This window comes from Apis mellifera, linkage group LG4 (genome assembly GCF_003254395.2).
Source record: "Apis mellifera strain DH4 linkage group LG4, Amel_HAv3.1, whole genome shotgun sequence".
NCBI lineage: Eukaryota > Metazoa > Arthropoda > Insecta > Hymenoptera > Apidae > Apis > Apis mellifera.
In genome coordinates, this window is record NC_037641.1 from 7,446,931 (window position 1) to 7,465,943 (window position 19,013).

Genomic DNA, 19,013 nt, shown 5'->3' on the forward strand with positions numbered 1-19,013 from the left:
ATTCTACAATAATAATAATAGTAATGATCAAACAGAACAAATATTGCAAACATGTTTATTTTGAATATCATTATTAAACTGCATAGAATTTCGATTATTCAATTTCGAGTTTATTCAATGATCGATTATCCAAACACGTGATAAATAACATGTTTTAACACTGTGGAAAATAATACAACAAATCTGATTCGAAGAAATCTAAGAACGATTCATTTTTTTCCTCTCTTACGAGATACGTTCGCTATTTTCATCGATATTTATACTTTTTAAAAATTTATTTAATTCATTTCGCGTTAATAATTACGAACGACTTGGCTCAACAAAAAGATCTTTCCCCCCTAGATTTCTAATGAAAGTCAAACAAGCATTAAGCATCTTGTAATTCACGCTCCGCCATTTATCACCGCTGATTAATTTCCTGGCACCGTTGTCGGCCAACAGTGATTCGTACCACGTCTAATCGTTTAACTCCGTTATTTACTCCCACGATTAATCCTACCGCCCGATACCGAATCTAATTTCGTAGTAAATAATCTCCTCGAGTCGTCCCCTCTTCTTTTTACACGTATTTCCCAATGTTTCACCCTTCAACTTCTCCCCTTCCTCTTCCTCCTTCTCCTCCTCCTGCCAGCTCGGTTAAGCAGCTTTTTCGTCGTTGGTGAATCGAACTGTCCCAAACAAATAACTCGCACGTCTGGTTGCGATTAATTTCCAGTTCCAACAAGGAGTTTTAGAAAAAGAGTGTAAATGGTGAAGATACGAGTGGGATGGTTAAGGATACGAACGAAGGCGAGAAACGATTAATTTCCCTTCTCACATTGGAAAATTCTCAGGATTTATCCCATTTGTTGTTGGAGGAGGGAGAACCGGTGTTTATATTGAGGAAGAAGGAGGAAGAGGAAGCGTGTATATTAAGCAAAGAAAAAGGAAAGGATAGGGGAAACAAGAGGGGAACAGGAACAAGTTCTTGAGAAGAGGCGGATGTGGATCCTGGGATGTTGTCGTCGTCCTTTCTTTTGGAGAAGGAACAAGTAGTATGTATGTATATTTGGAGAAAGAGATAGGGAAAGAAAGGAAGAAAGGGTTTCTTGAGGAGAAGCAGATGTTAATGTAAGAGTGGAAGAAAGAAGAAAGAACTTTTGGGGAGAGAGGCAGATGTAGATCCCACCATGTTGTCATTGTTCTGGAGAAAGAAAAAGAGTAGAAGTGTATGCGTTAAAGGAAAAGAGGAAGGAAGGAAGGAAGAGAAATAAATTTTTAAGGAGATGCTAACACACAGATCTCACAGAATGTAGCCCATCCTTTTTCTTGAGAAAAAGAGAAGGAGAGGAAAGAGAATCGAGATTTATGGAGAGACAAACGTGGGATCATCTTCCATTCTAAAAAAGAGAGAAAGAACAAACGTGAATATCGAGAAAAAGAAAAAAGGAACAAATTTTTTGGAGAATAATCTGATATAGATTCCAGGATATTATATCATCTTTTCGTTTAGAAAAAGAGAAAGAAAGAAAAGGGGAAAGGAAAGAGGAAATGTGTGCGTGTAGAGAGGGAAAGAGAAACAAGTTCTTGAGAAGAGGCATCATGCAGAGATCTCAGGATGTAGTCATTATTTCTCCTATGAAAAGAGAAAGAGGAGAAACAAAATTTTCGCCAGAGAGGCGAATAAAGACTCTCAGGATGTAATCATCTTTCCTTCTAAGAGGGAAAGAAAGGGAAGAAGAAAGAAATAAGTAAAATTATACAGAGGAGAAGTAAAATTATACAGAGAGGAAACAAAGAAGAGAAGAGAAGAACAGAAGAATATGGTCGAAGTGTCAGTAGGAGTAAGATGAATTTTATTGCGACACTTAAACGACTACGAATTCTTAGAAACGAGTAGTTAGAGTTGTGCAATTTATTTCTTGCTATTATAGGATAAAAACAATCATATTAAAAAAAAGTCAAGGCAATTAAAAAAAATAAGAAAATAATTATGAAAAAGGATTATAAAAAAATTATACAAAGGAATTGATGATAAACGACAACTCTATTGTAACTGAAAGTAATTTTATCCTATAATTTTGAATTTTTATCATTCTCTTATCATAGATTTTATTGCATTCCATTCTTTGAAATTTCCGCTTCGATCTTCTTTCAAGATTCCTCGTCATAGGAATAGATCTCGTTGAAAAAATAAGAGAGCCAATCATCAACATTTTTAGACACTCGTCTGCTGCATTTTTTCCCTGTGTTTTTTAAGTTTCTCGCACTTTCTGTCTTCCATTCACCCGTTGAATCACATTGTCTGAGAGGAAACGCAATACACGTATCGCGAGAGTCTGTTTCACTGCTGTTTGTACGTAACACCATGAAAACACGTAAAAGATATTTCTCTTGGATGATCGTGCTAGGAACTAACTGACAATCCATTTTCCCAGTTTTCACAAGAATTGTTGATACATTTGATAAAGAACTTGGAATTAATTGAACATTAATGTCAATTAATTAAATGATATTAATCCAGGTTCTTCGTTCTTTTCTTGGAACTTGAACTTTTAATTATTGTGAATTAACACGTTCAATGTGACATTAAAAAAAAATTCCTGAATATTAATTTTTGACAAAAGATAATACGATGAAAATATATAATAAAATCCAAAATTCATATTGATGGTACATACATTTGTATTGAACGTGTTATGCAAAAGAAAAATTGAACATATTGAAAATCTTCTTTCATCTTCCACTTTTTCTTCTTTCTCCTCTTTGAACTACAGAATAGAAAATTCATAACACATTCTTCGAACATTATTTACTTAAACTTCCATCTTCTTTGATTAAAAAAATAAGATTCCAATTCAATCGTTTAAGTATCGTATCTTCCAAATACCTTAGCTGACGCATCAATTATTCATCCCTACCATTGCTAATTCACCTCACGAGACACAGTCTCATTTATTGGTCCTTTATATCCAGCCCAGGGCGGTGTATGAATTTCCAAAGGAACCCTTCGAAATCTGTCCCGGGTTCGGCTTCGAGAGCTCGACCTTGCACAAGGAAATCCGTGGCGCCAACGGCGATTTACGAGTCTACTCCACAGATCTCTTGCTTCTCGGGATTACCTCGAAAGGATAAGCTTATCTTTCGTCCACGAAAACCACGGTGACCGTATTCCATGGCTCGCTACGTGATCGGCATTGATTCGTCGTTGGTCACTTCTCTTCGTCTCTTTCTCTTTATCCGTACTTAACAAACCTGTGCATCCCTCTTTCTCTCTCCCCTTTGTCTTTCTTGTTCTCTCTCTCTCTCTCTCTCTCTTGATCCTCGTTCTCGTGGACGCTGGCCGAGTTCCATAATTGAAATATTTCCCTCTTTCCATGGGACGCGCGTGTTTTCGATCAAAGCCACGTTAAAGGCTATACTTTTGGCCATCCATAGGAGAAAGAGACTTCTTGGAGTCTGTCTGTCGAGTTACATCGGTTACGGGACGAGATTTCGATGGTTATTGTGCCTTGGTGTTGGCTCGACGAGAAAGTGGAATTCGATGTTCGAATCGAGCTTGAGGCTTGTGTGCAGATCGATGTGTCGAAGGCAAGAATTTTTGTCTCTTTTCGTTGTGATTTATTTGTCGCTTTTAGCGGAGATTTAGTTAGACTCGTGAAACGATATTTATTTTATAGAAGGGTATTGCTATGGTAATAATTTTTCGTTATATTGTTTGATTTATTAATTTATTAGATATGAGTAAATTTGAAGTATAGTAGATACTTTTATTATAACTTTTTGTTACTCGATTTTTTGTAGGGACAATAAGTATTAATATTAGTATTTCTTCTTTCTCTGTTTTTATAAATTTATAACAAATTATTATATTTCTTTATTTTAACCAATTTTCAATAAAGCCATTGCAAATTGTTATCGAGGTAACGTAATGGTGAACAAAGATTAAAAAATCAAAGGTATAATTTCATCGTCCTGAAACTATTGAATAATTTTCTTTTGGACCAGACTATTCAAAGGATTCTTAATATCGTTTCTAATAAAAAAAAAAAAAAAAGAAAGGCTAATTACATGAATGAATGAACATAGAAGAAACGAGCAGAACAAGAGTGGATTACTTGTTGCAGAAGAACAAAGGGTTGACCAGCAAGGTGCCTGCGAATTAATTGAAACGATCTTGAGGAAGGGGGTGGTTTATCATCGACGCATGGATAAATTAAATTCACGACCTAGAAGGATGCTCTTTACGGGGAAAATTCCAGAGGGATCGCTTCTCCTGTGTTCGATAAGTGGCTCCAAGATAATGCAAGAGTTTGCTCTTAAAATGAGATGAACGAGACAGGAGTGACAATTTCGATATAAATCTATCTCTGGGAGATAGAATCTGGCTGAATTTTGTGTATTGTTCTCGAAAAAATTTTCTGGAACTGGCGTGGAAATTTTTATGAAAATTCATCGAAATTCTGTAACAAGAAACTTCTCTTATATTTTTTTTTTAAATTAATAATTTCTCAATTTTCTATTCGAAATTACGAACAATTGGTATTTTTAATTATCGAAAACCGGTATCAATTTGATGCTTGATTCTTTTTGTATGGAAACTAAAATAAAAATGTACACTCTATTTGCAAATTAAAATAAAGTAAAGTACAGTCGACGAATTATTAAACTGGCGTTTTAATAAATCCGAATATTTTAACGATGCGTCGTATAATTCATCGTTGAAATTGTTCTACGAACTTACTTATTCCCATAGCGATGTCTAACTTCGACTAACATTCTACGGAAATTTTGATTCGATTAGAAACATCGGAAATAGTCGGAAATTAAGCTAAAAGTCGGTATTTAATGTGGAATCTAGTTAAGGAGTTTTGTTTAATTCGCTTATACCTAGTTTTCAACCGTACATTTCTGCCCCTTTTCCAATCCATAAATATATTTCTTGCCAATTTTTCTTCGTGACTATAGAGATGCTGTGGAAGAAAGGGATTAAATTTCAAACTTTCTCTTCCCTTAAATTCGATCGTTAAAGAATCATCAAATCATATTCGCTTGCATTTCGAAATTTATATGGCATGAGACAAAAAATTAAATCACAAGATTCTCTTCTCATATAAAATTTAAAAATTGTTGATAGATTTTTCTTCAAAAATTACACAACCTTTCTCAACGTTCGAGAAATCATCAACATCATTTCTCGAGTACCAATATTTATGTATCTATCTAAGCATTTTATCAAATGTTAATCGAAATTAGACATCGCTACAGGAATAAATAAGCTCGTGAATAACAATTTCAAAAATCAAACAACTCGCTAATTCCACTTATTATCTTGACCATTCAATTTTCGTAATTTTGAATCATCGTTACGCCCATTTATTATTTTTTTTTTTTTTATATATACACAATCAATGTCTCCATACTTTTCGAATCCGAATAACAAATTATAAGAGAGATTTACAAAGCTTCCACCATTAATCCACCTCGACTCGCAATAACACAGTGTCCACGGAATAATCGCGAACGGTCTAACGCAAACAAAGACATCATAAGCTTGCCATTGAGGGCGGATGGATGAATGGTAATTGCAGGGGTTGGAGGGGTTTCAACTTGAGAGTCGGATGGCATCGATACTGGGGCTGGGTGGAGGGATGGAGGGGAGGGAGGTAAGGGTTTTCGTTGGAGCTCAGTGTCGATCCCATGTGTCCTAACCCTTCCACGCCTATCACGGCAATTCAAATTTGCATACTATCAGAAATGCATCGAATACGGGATTGTGCATGAACCTAATCTGCTCGGCAATGAAGCAAAGATTCAGAAGCAAGACGAGGCGATGGTTTGATGACGTTTTAATAATAATAATAATTTGGAGGGAGGGGATAATTGGTTTAGAAATTTTTTTAAAATTTCATCGAGAACAATATTAGAAACTGTGATGGTGAAGATTAATTTGTAATCGAGAAACGATCTGTTTAATAAGATTATTGTATAAAAAAATGATGAATTAATACTCTTAAACTGTTATTCGTATCTTCTTATGAAATATTGGTATTCGAGAAATGATGTTGATGATTTCTCGAACGTTGAGAAAGGTTGTGTAATTTTCGAAGAAAAATCTATCAACAATTTTTAATTTTTACATGAAAATATGCTTTCGAGGTGAATTCGAAATTGTTGTTGGCGCGATATAAATATTTGATGTGTCGTCGGCGAAAACGATACGATTCGACGCAATCTTATCGAGTGCAATTTCAAACAAGAACGATCCCGATTTTGTTTATCGTTTCTTTCGCGCGGATGAGCGTCGGTTTTATCCGCTTATCGTCCTCGACAGAGGGGGATGAATTTATTTAATCGAGATTCATATTTTTTTCAGAAACAGAAGATTACCACTCTACCGTTCTTTTTTTTTCATTATTTGAATCATTTAAAATTTAAATTTCGTAAAACTGAGGACAATATTGTTGTTGAAACGAAAATATTCAACGCTCATCTGCATCGGGATAACGATAACGTTAAAGCGGAATCATCGATATTTCGAGCATCAACATTAAGATTTTTATCGAATATTATATTCGACAAAGAAAGCACTTAGTTTGAATAGAAATTTCAATATTGGAATTCACACGATGGGGGAGGGAACGTATCGATGAAAATATCGATTTTCAGGGAAATGTTTCGTTACAATTTTATCGAGTGTCGAGTGTTGAAAGGGCAACAACGATATAAAATTTGAATAAAGAGAAACGGGAGACACGAGAAGTGTGTTAATAACATTATATATATTCGAATTTCACGTTGTATCGCGAATGTTTCCAAGAAATTTTTGGAAATTTATGTTGTTCGGGGATAGATGGAAATATATATATATAGAAGTTTCCTGTATTTTTCCAGTTATCGATATACTGTCGCGTGAAAAAGAATCGTTGCAATGGAAGATATGAAAAAGATTTCTCCACCTGATTTTTCACCAGACTTCTTGATTTCACGCGTATTTCATCCAGCATAAAGGAAATGCCTCGCAACGCGAACGTGTATATATATATATATCTTTCAATGGACAATAGCCTTAGAAGTAGATTTATAGAGAAACTTTTCTTTCCAACTGGCTTCGAGTACATTATCGTTCCTTTTGATCGCAGAAATTCATCAAGTGAAAATATTGTCACCTTTGTGAAAATCGTGGAGATTCGATTGTGCATCTTATCAAAAATGAAATACGATTCACGTTGCATTATCTCTATTTCGTATCGAGTTATTAAACTCGATAATAATATTAAAAATATTGAAATTGATGATCCATAAAAATGATAAATCAATAAATTTCACCTCGACATTTTCTTGCAATTGCTCGGAAAATATTTCCATTCCATTTCCAATGATGAACGATGCTCGACTCGAAGAAATGCACCGTACGTAATTGTAAAAGTTTCGACGGATAATAAACAACTTAAATTTTATTACAAAAAAAAAAAAAAGAAAAATTAGCTAATCTTTCTTGACGACGAGAAGCTCTTGCCGCTCTTATATTTTATCATATGGAAGGGTGAATTGGACTGCACACGGTTAAGAGGGGCAGGAGGTGTATGCAATTCTGAACGAAGGAAGAGTGTTCGAGGCAGATTTATGGGGAAACTTTTCTTCTCGAGCACTTTGCGGGAACTACCCTGATTCTTTTAACCGCGAAAATCCGTCACATGGAAAGGTTTCATTATCGGCCTGTGGCGTACGAACATGCCGCCACTTAAATTGTTTCACGGTTCGGCTACGCGCAACGAAATTTTTTTTTCCTTCGAGGAATAAAAAAGAAACCTAAAATCTTCTCCGAAGAAATCAAAAAGAGCGCCCGTTTGTGTTGTTCTAATATCTAATAAATCCGCGTCCACTTTATATTTTATTTTTCCCCTAGTATTATTCGCGCCTAGATAAAGTTTGCGATATTTATCGAGCGTGTTGGCACGCGTGCACGCTCTTACGATAAAATTTCACGCGCGGTTTGACGGATAACACCGTAACACGCAAACACCGTGGCCGCAAAAATAATTCTACTTTAAATAACGGTGATATATCTCGTGTCCGGTCCATTAAATCCTACCCGTGATTTAAAATCGTAAATCATCGATTTGAACTCGTAGAAAGTAACGAATGTTCATAACAGTGATAATAACGAAAAAAAAAAAAAAATAAAATATTGGATCTGGACGGGCAGAAGAATACGAGAATTGTACGAGATCGATCGATGGGAAGAAACGAAGGATGAAAATCCTCTTCAAAGTCAAATTACGCAACTCCTCTTTCCCACGATCAATCCAATCGACATAAAAGAAACAAAGAGCCTCGCAAAGATCCTCAATTTGAAACAACAACGCGAAGTCACGTCCCTATCGTAAACCGTGGCTCATAGACTAGACCTCTGAACACGATACAACCATAAACGCATCTTGTAGCGGTAGTTTCGTCAACTGCTCCATCTTTCTACCCCCCCTTTCTCTTCTCTTTTTCTTCCACTCTGTGAAACATAGCGAAGTGATACACCCTCTATGATTTCATCCTTCGAATTCACTCCCTTTTGTAACGAGAAAGAGAGAAAAGCCGTCTTTTGACACGTTGTGTGTACAGGATCGTGAAGCGTCATTAGATATTCATTCGTTGCGATCGATTCATCGGTTCACGTTTTTTTTTTTTTCTCTCTTTTTCTTTCATCTTTAAGCATCGTTCTCTGTGAGAGGAACGAGCCGTAAAGCATCGTTTCGCGGTCATCACGTACCAGACGTTCCTCTCCCTGGCCTTCGCTCTCGCCAAAGATCGAGTAGCCGAACGTGCATGCGAATTATCGCGATATGGTGTCTGGCTGGCTCTTTTCTGCTCCCAACGTGGCAGAGAAATGTAGATCTTTGAGCCGTTTATTATTGATATCGCTAGAAGTTATTATGGAAATTTATTTTGGAATAAAAATACATATGCTAAGTAAATATAATAAAATACAAATCTTTGGTCTATTTGATAAATTAATCGTGTAATGATCGCATCGTTGAATAAATGGTTATTATATTTGAAATCGAATAATTCTGATTGATTTAATCAAAGTTTCAAAGAGAATATAATGCAATTCTGAAAATCGTGTCTTTGATTCGATATTAATCGAAAATTAATAAAGAGAAGGAGAAGAGAAAATGGGGAAATTTTTAAAAAAGGAGGCGTAGATAAGATGAACGATACGATGAAAGGAAATTCGACTCGATGGATGAAGCGAAAGTCTCTCGTTAACTCGGGTTGCGATTACGAATAAAAGACGATTGACAAAAACACGGCCTCGATTAACTTAGAAACGGGGAATCGCGTTAATAAGAATCCTACTCGGATTTAGCGCGTTAATTTAGCGCGAGTCGTAATGACTCTTTTGTACGGGCAAACAATTTGCAACACGATCCTCCCCTCCTCTATTTTTTATTCAATCCTTGCTCCAATCCGTGTATCGCGCTCCAATTTTTCCTCTTTTATCTTTGTTACTAATTAACGAACGTCCCTTTCAACGAATATCCCGCCGTTTCAAGTCACAAAACGGTATTTTGTGAACGAAACGGTTCCATCACTTTTTCGATAAATGATAAATACAACTGGGGGGGTAATTGAAGACCGAATAATCGATATTATTCGAATGAATTAGCCCCTTTAATCTGTGGATTGTATTTTCACAATTCACAAGGATTTTGTTTTATGATTTTGTTATTTTTTTATTTTTATTTTTTTCTTTGTTAGCAATTAATTCTTACTAATTGATACGTCATGTAACATAAATACAAAAGTTAACAATTTTTTTCTCTTTTTAGCTTTTTAATTTAATATCGTATATATCGAAAATTTTTTTTTTATATCATATAAATATGAATTAAAACCTAGAATCCATTAAAGAAAAATTCCAAAATCTGAAAAGTTGGGAAATGAAAGTTACATAATCACATAAAAAAATTGGATAGTTAAATATTGTAATAATTAAACCGACATCCCAAATTATCTTCTCTTCTTCAATACACTACTATTATGAATAGATTATAAACAAATCAAAACAAGAAATTTCACAAAAAAAAAAAAAAAGAAAAGAATAGTTAAATTTATTCTTCAATTAAATCTCTATGTATGCTGTCTAATAATAATCTTTCATTTTGCAACGCAACAAAATATTCTAACGAAATAATAATTATCGAGAGTTCTCAGGAATTTTCAAGAGACCTCGAATATACTTGTTATCATCAGATATACTTCGATATCAGTCAATTTATATTCTTTCCTACGTCTCGACAAATGTTCTTTTCTTCCTTTTTCCAAATAAATTCAAGAGAGCAAATGCGCTCACGTTCGATCATCAACCACGATCCCAAGATCCATGCAACGTTATATTATCTCCAACAAGTTATATCTCTTTACATCTTCGCTCGACTCGATTCTTTTTCGCGCGAACGAATTCAGAGAGGTCGAGCGCGCTTGTAATCTTTTACAATCTTTACAATCTCGGAGAAAACTAAGCGGAAAAGTTTGTATCCGTCCTCTGATTCGATATCTTCGGTATCTTTCTCCCTATCCAACCACGGTGGATGGCGTTAATCTCCATCTTCGACACGCGACAATTCGCTCTCTTACAACCTCAAACCTGGTCGCCTCGTTGCGATGTAAATTACCAGTGAAGGAAAATGGAGAGTTTCGCAATGCGAGAACTTTTTCATTCCCTCTTCTCTGTCGAGGTGGATTGAGAGGCGAAAGTTTTTGACGGAGAGGGGAGTGAGGAGGAAGATGGAAAAAAGAAAGAAAGGAAAGAAACGATAGAGGAAACGAACTCGCACTTGGACAATTTGAGGACGTAGATTTTTTCATGCAAGCGGCGCGTGGAATTAAGTAAACATCCGTAGCAACGAGTCCCTCGTCGTCGCAATTTTATTGCCTCGGCCAGTTAATCTACCGTTTTTAGCTTTATTCAACAAGCGTTTTTCCTTTTTTTCCCCTCCCCTCCTCCGTTTCGTTAGCCGCTGCGCGGTAATTCGTCATGCGGATTTTTATCGGATTTTTTCCTCTCCCCACCCTCTTTCCTCCTCCCTCCCCTTCCCTCCCTCGAATGAAAAATTAATTCGTTCTTGTGAAAATTCTGAAATATTGAAAAATTCATGGATTCTATATAAAAAAAAAAGAGCAATTTTTTTTTTTTGTTTGTAATATTCACTTTAACACTTCACCTCTTCGTCGAATCGCCAATCTTTTTTTTTTTTTTTTTTTTTCGTATTTTCACACGTAACTTGACAGATTGGCGCACAAATTGCAAATTGGAAAAACTAATCGAGAGCAAAAAAGTTTTTTGATTCCTAAAAGAGCGTGTAACGTTGCAGCGAATTAAAAGTAATCCTGATCGAGCAAGATTTTATTTAGAATTTGAAAATCGTTCATATTCTTTTCGAACGGAATGATTACTTCTTACTTTTACAATCGTGTCCCCTTTTTAAAATTTTCTTATTTTAGGAATAATTATATACGCCTCTTCCGTTGACGACACGACACGAAGTCATCGTTCGTTACAGAAAACACGAGGTCACCGTTTTGATTAATTAACACATTGCTCTACAGTCGCGTGAGTGTAAATCTGTTGATACGATGATTCGTAATAATAAATAAATTTCTCGCCTGTTATTAGATGATCCAACACGTGGACCGACGAATCCTTGTATACTCTTGATGCAGATCAACCGTGAAAAATTGACGAGCGTTGAGAGACGTGACTTTTCTTCCCGCGCTTCTTCTTCGAAAACTCGACGACGAATGGAAAGTGGAAGGAAGCCGGTGGAAGAGTATCAATTTCCTGCATCGATCGCGTCCTCGAGAACTTCCTCCGGACTTCCGTTTCGCGATTTCCCCGGGAAATTAACCGTGAAATTCGATTCATATTCGCGACTTTTTTTTGTCCGATTTCATCCACGATTTCTCCCATCTTATCTTGGATCCCTCATCTGTTCTATATATCCAAATCTTCGTGGTTGGTTTAAATTATCATCGTGATCGATTTGCAATGATACATTAAATTTAACTTTTAACCGTTGTATATATAGACAATTGTATATAATACGAGAATAATCTTGCGTTAATTATTGAACATCCTCTATAATCCGATGAATACCGATTTCGCTAGTTATTCTATATCCTAATTTCGATAATAGGCTTTGCGAATTCACTATTTCCATGTATACCAACAATGATATATCGTTATTTCAACTAACCATGTCGTCTTCGTTTTCTGTTTCAGGTAAGCATTGAGTTTCATCACAGAACTGAATTTATTCGTAAGTAAATTTAACAAGATTAGAAAGAAAAAGATATAAATATATATATTTAAAATAGATTAAACTTTTGATAAATGATAAATCTTCGTAAAGTTGTTAATACAATTTATATCGGGATTCGTGAACCCATCCGCGATACATTAAATTATTATACTTCTATATATCATACATTGAATTTCATATTTTCGTTTATCCACCAATCATCGGAAAAAGAATCCCAGTCCTCCCCCCCCCCCGTGTTCGTATTTATTTTTCATCCGCGGATGTCACATATCTTCTTTCTTATTTTTCGAAAGCCTCGTGCGCTGTCCACGGACGAAACGCGTCCATGGAAACGTGACCGAACGCGAAATAAAGGCGTCCCGCGAAAAAATTGCGATTTCCAGGCGGAGCGACGTCGCCTTGTATCACCACGGAAACGGACCGTTCTCTTTCGAAACCGACGTTTCCAACCTCCCCTGTCGCCGGAATTTCTGAATCCGATGCCCGCGATAATGGTCGGGGCAAAAAACGCCGACACCGTCCTGTCGTCGGCGAAAAAGCGAGCGGGAAACGTGAACTTTATTTATTCCATTCAGTTTCCACGCGCGCGTCCATCCAAAGGATGGCCGACTTTTATATCGTCGGACTTTTTTTTTTCCTTTCCTTTCTTTCGAGGGGAAGAAAGGATTGATGGAAGAAGCTTGTGAAAAAGTTTTGGAAATGGATTGATATTGAATTTTTAATCGCGATCTTGTCGATGAGACGACGAGAGAGTGAGATGATTACGATATTTTTCAATCAATTTATTATATATTTTCGTGGTTATTGTTCCATTGATAAGCAATTGTTTAATATTTCATATGTGTACTTTTTAATAGTCGGATAATTGAATAAAAGTTTGTAAATTGCTTTCTCTTGATGCACGAAATTACAACGATGTATAGAGAATTGAGAATTAACGAAGAGGAAATTTGGTGATTGAAAATTATTGCGTGCATCGAATAAAAAAGGAACAATATGGTGATTGATTGTAATAATTATAATATACGTTATTATAATCAACGAATCGAAAGATTTTTATAATATTTTATTTGTTTTTTATGTGCTTTCCAAGAAGAAATTTAAGCAGCCCCCTCGCCATCAGATTCACGGATGGCGGCGTGTTTCGGTGTACAAGTTTCGTCGCGAAGTTGTTAATTCGCGTAATTAATTTCTTGGGGATTAACGGACCAGCCAGGAACTTGGCATGATTCGAAACTCGTGATTCGGATCGTAAATCTAATTAATAGCTAGTTAACTATGACTGGGACGTTAAAGGATCGGTAGCCCGAGACGGGGAACTTTTGGGAAAGATAAAGGGGACAATGGTTAAGACAGTGAGATATTTGCTTTGCCGAAATATTTTCTCGATTGAGAAAATGCTCTAGAAGAATCTCCATTCAACGATCTAATTATCGAAAATTGTTTGGAAAATATCCTTTCCTTCTATTACCTTTGTCCCATTTTCTAAAAAGAAATATATATATATTTTTGAAAAAAATCTATTTCAATAATTTAATTACAATTTTGAAAAATAATTTCTTCGAAAGAAAAGAATGTAAAATAGAGGGAAAATATATAATTTCAATCAATTTATTCGTTTAAATTTATAAATAGCCAATCTTGTTGAAATATTATTTTCCAAACATTGTTTCTCATATTGCTAAATTGATTTGTTTGTTGAACATTGATAAATTTCTTTGTCCAGAAGCGAGAACGATAAATTAATCGTTTATACATAGGGGATTGGATACGAGATGGCCGATAGTTGGAATCCAATCAAAGATAAACCGGCAGAACTATTCGAAATGGGCGTAGAATTAATATCGGTCGAATCCGTTGTGAATCGAATGCCGTTTGAATATTCGGGATAATTTTGATCGGTCCGAATTCGTGATTATCTTTCAAGTGGCTTTGTCCCGAGAGTAGTAATGACGGAAGATATTTGAAGATTGCGCCATTGGCTGAAACAGCTGTGCCATTTTCCCGATAACTATCAAAGAATGTCCTCGAATCGATGAATCTTCTCTATCCAACTATCTTCTCTATCTAAAACTGTTCTAACGTTATATATGTTTATATAATGAAAATAATTGAATTAAAATTAGATAGTCTATCTTCTGTTCCATTTGCCATATGTGATTTCCTCTGAATTAATTATCATTCTGACGTTTAATTTTGCAAAATTTTAATATTAAAAAAAAAATTAATTCGCTAGAGATAAATATCTCCGTGTACGAAAATGAAATTTTTTTTCTTCGTAGAACACGACATTCCATGCGCAATTTTCCAGCTTCGTCATATTTATTTTTTATCAACAAAAATGTTATTATATAATTATTGCATATTTATTTTTTTTATTCGTATATCACAAGTAGAAACTAATTTTCTTCGAAATTAATAGACTTTGATTTTGCATTTACATCATATTGAAAGGAATCGCGTCTGAGAAAAATTCAATTTACTTCCGTACATCCTCTCTCTCTTTCTCTCTCTCTCTATCTATCTGTCTATTTCTTTCTCTCTTTCTTTTTCATCAGCGGGCATAGCTGAATGAGTTTCAAAGAGCAAATTTGTATTATTAACGCGTGTTCTTTGTGTCGATGCGAAGAACGTGCGAGAATTCCAGCTGTTTTAAATATTCTCGCACAACTTCTTCGCGGTCGAGGTATGCTCTCGAGTGTGCACGAAATGGAATTTCCGCGCACGTCCACGTTACGTTCGAATGATAAAACATTCCCCGCTCTTTTATAATTCCCGGCAATGTTACGTCTACGACGTTACACGCGCCATTTAATATTCATTAAATATCGGCCAATATCGATAGCGTTCACAAGTTCGAAGCGAGAGAAATAATTGCCTTGGCCGAAAATTATTTGAATTGGGCGAAACCCATCTCGAAGATTGATTATTTTCAAATATTCTGTCTAATTTAATGTCTCGAGGATAAATGGAATCGTAATAAATTTTGCGCAAAAAAGAAATGTATGGAAACGATAGATAGTGATAAAATCAATAAAATTGAAGAGAGAGAAATGAATAAAAGGATAGATTTGCGGTTGAATAATTCTAAAATATTTAAACAACTTGAAAATTGTAATTGTATAAAAATAATTGAACGAACGAGAAGAAAAATCGAAATTTTCTTCGAGCAACGATAATTTAATCCTTGGAAACAATCGGCCTTTCCAAAAATAGGGAACAAAGAGAAAAAGGAGAAGGAAGGAATTAAAAGTAGTTTTTCGAAAAAATAAAATGGCGAGGAATGCAGAAAATATATATATATATATTCGTTGAATTTCTTTCATTCGGTAACGAGTATCAAACACAGGAAGTTGCAATTAGGGGGCCGCGTCGAAGATTGTTTACACCGTGCCATTATTCATTCCTGCGTCTCGTCGAGAAATTCAACGAAGCGCCCTCCGTGTCCGCTCGCCCTCCACTCCACACAGCGCAAAACGTTCATTGCATCGGTCGTTTCAACGCACGCGAAAACGGCACAATGAAACCGTAAACATCGTGCCAACAATTTCGCGTGGGCTTTATTAAAAGTTCACAAAACCCCGTATCTCTTTCCTCTCGTTCCTCCTCTTTCATCGTATTTCCATCCGTTCGTTTTATCTCTCCGTAATTTTTTTTTCTTTCTTTTTTTTTTGGTGCCATTCCCCTTCTCTGCTTTTTGGATTTTACGATATATATAGAAATGTATCACAAATGGCAAATGAAAGAATATTTCGTAGCAAAGAAGATTTATAAAAATACGTGTCTTATTTCATTTTGATGATCGATGAGCAAAGACTAAATACATTTGGCCATTTTGTTTGGGATTATATCATTAGAGAGGACTCTCGAAATGATCGATTTAAATGATTTGATGAATTTAAATTTTCTGTAATAGAATAATTAATACACGCATGTATAATAATTATATTATCGTCGCGAATAATTGATGGTTTAATGAAAATCGTTTTTTATAATATGAATTAATTTTTATATTTTGTGAAACTATTTTATAAAGAATATTAAAAAAGAGAAAGAGCATTTATAACGCCAATTATTTTCATACATATATTCGCGTAGGTTTCTAGAGATCGAGTCTAAAAAATTAACATTCTAAATTCTTTTTTTCATTTATCAGAAACATCTTGTACGTCTACTCGTATATCTAGCTTGTTTAACGTCCAGCTTGGCACATGACGAGACGAAACGATTCTCTTTGTTTTAATTTGCCGGGAATCGGATTTTACGGGCTGACGTGGATAGAAACGAGAAGGAATAGAATACCTTTTCTCTTCTAGATATAACGAACTCGTAAATAGAGAGATGGATATTCGAGCATGATATTAAAAATGGAGATATTGAAAGATATGAATATTCATTTCTGCTCGTTAACATTAGACTGTTAATTGACAATGTTTTATTAAGCTGGATTATAAAGATGGCGCTGTTTTTTCCCTTGATTATTCAAAAGTTAAATCTTTTAATTTTAATAAAGTGAAATTTTACACTATCAAATCAAATTTTTTAAAGAATATTCAATTACGATATAAAGATGTAGACTCGGTTCGATCAAATGATTCATTTTCAAAGTACGGAAAACATGATATAGATTATCACGAATTTGAATTATTAATCTTTTTCGAACGACGCTTCTCGACCAGATCGATTACAACGAGGCAAAAGCGTGGATTCGACTCGTTTCATTAAACTGAAAGCAATGGGCTGATTCGCGCCGTCCATGGTGCCAAATTAAAAGAAACGAATAGTGCAGGTAACGTTTCATTTTTCAACGAGTCGAAAGTATTTCAACTTTCGAAATCTTGTCACCTCTCGATACCAGAAAGGAAAACACTCCAATACATTTTCAATAAAACAATTTCTCAATGGATCAAGTTTCAAGAAGAATCAATCACGATCCAAGTCAATATACTTCCCAATCGAAAGTTTCATTAAATTTCTCCTCGGATTAATTACTAAGAGTCTGAATAGATCTCGTTAGAAGGTAATTTTCGATAATTCCAATGGAATTTCCTATCAAATCGAATTCGCTATACAGAATTCGCCACAAATTAATTTTCAAGAATTCCAAGGGAATCTCCTTGCCTAAACCAATCTTCAAGAAGTTTAACGAACTTTATCAGAAACCAATCTCGAACACTCTTCTCCAAGATTTCCAAGCTTTACAAATTGACAAAAATTCCAATGCACTCCTCGTCTCGAAAATGGCAGCCAAGAATTTCATTTCTAACTTAACTCCAAAAATTCCAATTAAAATCTTCACACTCTAATTCCTCCATACATCATTTGGAAGTATCGTTTGGAAAACGAGTTTTAAAAATTCCGTGGACATCGACGACTCTAAGGAACGACTCAAATGTATTAAGGCAAGTCCATTGCCGAGCACATTGGCGTGCTTTATTTATAATGGAGACTGTTTCGCGTTTTTCCAGGAAGCTTCAACGAGATCAATTTCCTCCGGGGGGAGAGAAAAACAGGCGGAATGGGACGAGGATAGATCGCGACCAATCCTCGTCCAGGAGAGGGCATTACGTAAATTCATAAATTTTATTCTCGACGGAAACGTTGAAAGAAGCGTCGAAAGTCCGCGGAGGAAATTATAGGATGTCTTGGAACGAAAGCTTTCTGGACGAAATTTCGGACAACTCGATCTGTCAATTTTCCTGTCCCCGATCCATTTCTTTCTTTTTTAACTACACTTGTTGTGTTTATTTTTACTGTCTTAACATGTTGAATACATTATACGAATTAGAAATGTAATAGGAAATTTAATATCTCGTGTTACTCGTATTCTATAATTTTAATAAACACAAAGAAAAGAAATTGTATAAAAGATTTATTTTATGGATAAAATTCGTTTTTATTTCATCATTTTTTTTTCTTTTTTTTTGATAGTGACAGATAGATATAGTATAGATATAGTATAAATATAATAGAACAAAGGATTTTTAAAATTATTTTTTTAAAGAATTCTGGAAGAGGATCTTGCATACTTTAGTTTTGGAAAGGATTGCTGAATGGCTTTAATTTGATAAATTCATCCCACAAGACACTTCAAAAGACGTCATTGAAATATATTCCTTCAATATTTAAATCATCGTACGTTTGAATAAATTCAAGAAAAATAAAAAGATTCACGACGGAGTAAAATGTTGGAAACGTACGTTCGACGAAAGTATTCTTCTTCCAAATCCTCGTCAAGATGATTCCTTCCAGGACGAGGAGAACGATTTTCCTGAGAGAGAAGAAGGGCCGTGTCCACGGTTTGCTTCGAAGAGAGAGCATAACCGTTCGAAAAACTTCCTCCCTTCCCTGCTGGAACTTTGAAACAGCGACGGAAATCGAACGTTTTCAAGCCCGCGAACGCTTTGAGGGGGCGGTACGTCTGTTCTTTGTCCCTTTGAATATTTCACAAGTTTTCCACCAGTCCTCGTGGCGACAGAATCTCGTGACACGAGATGCTCGTTTGGCGTCAAAAGAGCGAAGGGAAATAATCCTTGACCCGTCAACGGGCCTTTCTTTGATTTTATCCTCGCAATTGCGGCTCATTAGTCGAAGAAAAGAAAGATGGCTCGAGAATACCACTCGACCAGGAATCGGGATGGCGGTGAGCGTGGCGGAGAAGGAAAATTGTTGCTTTCGTTTGAGAAGCAACTCGCTACTAATTACTCTACG

General features: G+C 35.4%; 1 protein-coding gene across 1 annotated transcript in view; it reads left to right on the forward strand.

Moving 5' to 3' along the window:
- Positions 1–19,013, forward strand: part of LOC412801 (mediator of RNA polymerase II transcription subunit 12) — a 479,417-nt gene that overhangs the window by 360,407 nt on the left and 99,997 nt on the right. The gene's annotated exons all lie outside the window — the stretch shown is intronic.